We start from the raw sequence: 4,967 nt of genomic DNA, 5'->3' as shown, positions 1-4,967 counted from the left end.
TATGTGTTTATTATTATAATAATTATTATTATTATTACCCTACCGAAAAGAATCTTTGAGTATATACTAAAAATTCTTTAGGTCAAAGAAGCTCAGAGAAATTTTCCGCAGGCACTCAGGTAGATATTTTTAAAAGTCCAGGAAGCTCGTTTAAATAGTCTGAAGGCTTTAAAATGTCCTTTCCGAAATTGAAATAAGAACACGATCATAAATAACAAGCAGAGAGGCTATCTCAATAGAGTAGCCGACACTCAAGGGTCTTTTGTTAAGCTTTCGGATTAAAATTTAGAAATAGATTTTTTTTTAATTTCATAGTTAACAGCCTAAAACATAATAATTCGGAATCGACGGGTTTCGATGACTTCAGATATCTAACTTTTTTTTTAATGCTTAAAATTGGAATTAATAGAACATTTCTAGTAAATGGAATGAGATACGCCAAAAAAGAGAACCTTTTTTGATTCAACTAGAAAATTGTATATCAGTATATAAGCTATAATTATAAATAAGTATAATGAGAAAATTCATCAATTAAAAAAAGTGTTAATAATTTGAAGAGAAATTTAAAAAGGGAGATCGGATTAGCCACGACCAACTACTGTAAATAACTCTGCCCGCCCGGTATGTGACGAATACAAAAGGAACATTATATTACCGTCGCACCACTCTTAAAAGGACCACTAAAAGGATCTTGAAAAGGACCCAAATCTCTCAAACTATCTCCGAGACTATTTTGTTTCAAATCGACTTTGTTTATAGAATCAAATGGGCCAAGCTATTTCGCTAAAGAAAACTCAGAGATTTCTTTCGGTAGGGTATTTAAGTAATTTGTTTCGGAATGTGATAAATAATGACGAATACTGAATTAATTGCTCAATATTAGTTATTTCGTATAAGACAATTGGGTATTTTTAGAGTAAATAATTAAAAAATCCCGCCCATATAGTCACGTGATCAAATGTAAAATACATTTGTAGAAAACTAAGGACGTAATATACGTAGTAATATCCATGTAACATGCGTGATGTATTATACGTACCCATCCCTGGTATTGAACCAATATTAATTCGAAAAAACTTAGAACGCGAACATTTCCAGAGATGTCGCCACTGTATTAAATCTTTAATTGCTACAGGCAAAGATATTTTGCTACAGGGGGGCATTTTCTTATCGACCTTGTATTAAACGTCGCTATAGTAAACTTCTTTACTTACTGAGCTCAAAAAAAATGCACTGGCGCCATTACCAATTGAACTGTAACCATAAGCTTTTAATAGACAGCGTTGTTAAAAGTGTGAAATCGATAGGATCTCTCTTTTTATTCCCACACGTTAGAAAAAGAGATCTATTTGACTTTCGACACGATTTTCCCACTAGTTGTTAATTTACATCTTTTCCAGTAGAGGCAGCATCTCACAGACTGAGAAATTGTTTTATAAAACAGTAAAATATTCTAATTTCAAAGAGAGCTTTTTAAATCAAAGGCGAATCGATTTTTACTTCGCAAAAACAAAAAAAAACTGAATTCAGTTATATTTGGTCTGACGTAACTCAATTTTTCTTAAGTCGTAGTTCTGAATTTTATACGCGGAACATTATTATCTACTGAAAAAAGTCAAAGTAGGCATTTTAATAACGAATTTTTAACAAAATACCTCAATTTCCGACTAAATGTTTAAAGTTCTTATTGAAAAGGGTAAATTTTCAATTAGTGGACAGCGAATTTTCAACAATATTGCAACATTTTCAACGACAACAAAATTTAATTTTCAACAACATAGTTCAATTTGCAACAGAAGAAATTAATCTTTAACGAAAAAAGAAAACATTTCCAATCCAAAAAGGAATACTTAAATTTTATGTTAAAAAAAATTGTTTATCAATCAAAAATGGGAATCTTTTAATAGAATACTTGAATTTTTACCCATAGAGATGAATTTTCAACTACAGTAATAAATCTTGAAAGAAAGCAAATTACTTTACAACAAATTAGTATAACTTTTTACCAAAAAAGGTCAATTTTCAACTAAAAATTGCATAATTGATATTCCAACCATTATTATTTTAATATTAAATTTAAAAACAGTTAAATTTAAATAAAAAAGGCGAATTGTAAATAAAATACGTAATTTTTAAGTTGAAATACTAATTATAAAAATAGTTCAATTTTTATCGAAAGAAATGAATTTCACAAACAAAAATGTTGAGCAAAAATAAAAGAGTTCAATTATCAATGAAAATTATCAGTTTCCAAACAAGAAGATTAATTAATTGCCGAAAAACAAATTTTCAACAAAAAATATGAATTTCCATAAAAATATTTAAAGTTCTAATTAAAAAGGTTGAATTTTCTACTAACAGAAAACGAATTTCCAACAAAATATTATTTTCAACAACAACAAATTTATCCAAAAACGGAATAGTGAAATTCGTAAAAAAATCGAATTTTCAACAATATATTTCAATTTGCAAAAAAAGAAATTAATTTTTAACACAACAAAACAATATTTCCAACAAAAAGCGGAATACTTAAATTTTCTGTTAAAAAATTATTTATCAACCAAAAAAGCGAATTTTTCAATAGAATAGTGATGATGAAAAAAGAATCATTTATTGAAAAGTTGGATAATTGATATTTCAAGCAAGAAATATTTTAATATTAAATAAAAAAACAGTTGAATCTAAACAAAATAGGTGAATTTGAAATGAAATACTTAATTTTTAAATTAAAAAATTAGTTATAAAAAAAATAATTCAATTATATAGTCCAATTTTTATCGTAAGAAATTAATTTTATAAATAAAAAAAATTTTAACTAAAAATGAAATAGTTCAATTATCAACCAAAATAATGAGCTTTCAAACAAGAAGATTAACTTACTACTCGAAAGACAAATTTTGAACAAAATATATAAATTTCCAACTAAATATTTAAAGTTCTAATTTAATTTTGAAGAACATGGTTCAATTTGCAACAAAAGAAATTAATTTTTGATTAAAAAAGAAAACATTTTTAATCAAAAATGGAAAACTTAAATTTTCTGTTAAAAAATTATTTATCGGCCAAAAAAGCGATTTTTTCAATAGACTAATGGAATTTTTAGCCTTAGAGCTCAATTTTCAAATAACGTAATAAATCTTGAACCAAAAAATTACTTCTCAACAAAGTAGCATAACTTTGTACCAAAAAAGATGAATTTTCAACGAATAATTGTATAATTGATATTCCTACTAAAAAATATTTTAATATTAAATAAAAAACAGTCGAATTTAAACAAAGATGAATTTTTAATGAAAAATGTAATTTTTAAGTAAAAAAATTAATGTTGGTAAAATAATTTGAACAAAATATTTCATTTTCATCGAAAGAAATTAATTTTATAAATAAGAAAAGAAATTTTAACAAAAACGAAGTAGGTCAGGTATTAACCAAAATGATGAGTTTTCAAACAAGAAGATTAACTTACTAATCGAAAGACATATTTTCAACAAAATATATAAATTTTAAAATAAATATTGAAAGTTCTAATAGAAAAAGGTAAATTTTCTTTTAACAGCGAACGAATTTTCCACAAAATTTTAACAATTTCAACAAAAAATCTGTCCAAAAATGGAATAGTGAAATTTGTAAATAAAAAAATTGAATTATCAACAATATAGTTCAATTTTCAACAAAAGAAATGAGTTTTTAGCTAAAAATGAAAACATCTTCAACCAAAAATGGAAGACTTAAATGTTCTGTTAAAAAATTATTTATCGGCCAAAAAAGCGATTTTTTCAATAGAGTAATGGAATTTTTAGCCTTAGAGCTCAATTTTCAAATAACGTAATAAATCTTGAACCAAAAAATTACTTCTCAACAAAGTAGCATAACTTTGTACCAAAAAAAGATGAATTTTCAACGAAAAATTGTATAATTGATATTCCTACTAAAAAATATTTTAATATTAAATAGAAAATAGTTGAATTTAAACAAAGATGAATTTTAAATGAAAAATTTAATTTTTAAGTAAAAAAATTAATGTTGGTAAAATAATTTCAATAAAGTAGTTCTTAATTTGTATCGAAGGAAATTAATGTTATAAATAAAAAAAACGATTTCTAACCAAAAAAGAAATAGTTCAATTATCAACCAAAATGATGAGTTTTCAAACCAGAAGATTAATTTACTGCTGGAAATACAAATTTTCAACAAAATATATAAATTTCCAAATAAATATTTAAAGTTCTAATTTGAAAATATAAATTTTCGTCTAACAGAAAACGAATGTTCAACAATATTGCAACACTTTCAACAACGAAATTTTACCGAAAATGAAATAGTGACATTTTTAGATAAAAAAATTTAATTTCCAACAACACAGTTCAATTTGTAACAAATAAAATAATTTTTAACTGAAAAAGAAAATATTTTCAACCAAAAATGGAATACTTAAATTTTCTGTGAAAAAATTATTTATCAATAAAAAAAACGAATTTTTCAAAAGAATAGTTGAATTTTTAGTCATAGAGATGAATGTTCAAATAACGTAATGAATCTTAACCAAAAAAAATACTTACCAACGAAGAAGGTTTCTTTCTGAAATTAGTAACGAAAAATTAAATATTTTATAATCCTACCTACAAAAATGTTAACATTAAATGAAGCACAATTGAATATAAATAAAAACGCCAATTTTAAATAAAATATTAAATTTTTTATTGGAAAAAATGATGATTAAAAAATAGAATAGTTTAATTGTTATCGGAAGAAATGAATTTTACAAATAAAAAAAATTTAACCAAAACTGAAATAGTTAAATTTTTAGTTTAAGAAAATTATTTTAAAAAAAAGGTTTGAAGAAAATAATTTAATTTTCAAAAAGAAATGTATGTATGTATGTATGTATTTAATCTCTCCCTTTTACGGGTTTGAGGGCCACCGCTCCCTGTACATATATTTACAATTCCATCCTTAGTCTAACTTAA

Source organism: Belonocnema kinseyi, chromosome 7, assembly GCF_010883055.1.
Source record: "Belonocnema kinseyi isolate 2016_QV_RU_SX_M_011 chromosome 7, B_treatae_v1, whole genome shotgun sequence".
In the NCBI taxonomy this organism is placed as follows: Eukaryota; Metazoa; Arthropoda; class Insecta; order Hymenoptera; family Cynipidae; genus Belonocnema; species Belonocnema kinseyi.
The sequence above is the reverse complement of the archived record's forward strand: the minus strand, read 5'-3'. Positions refer to the sequence as shown.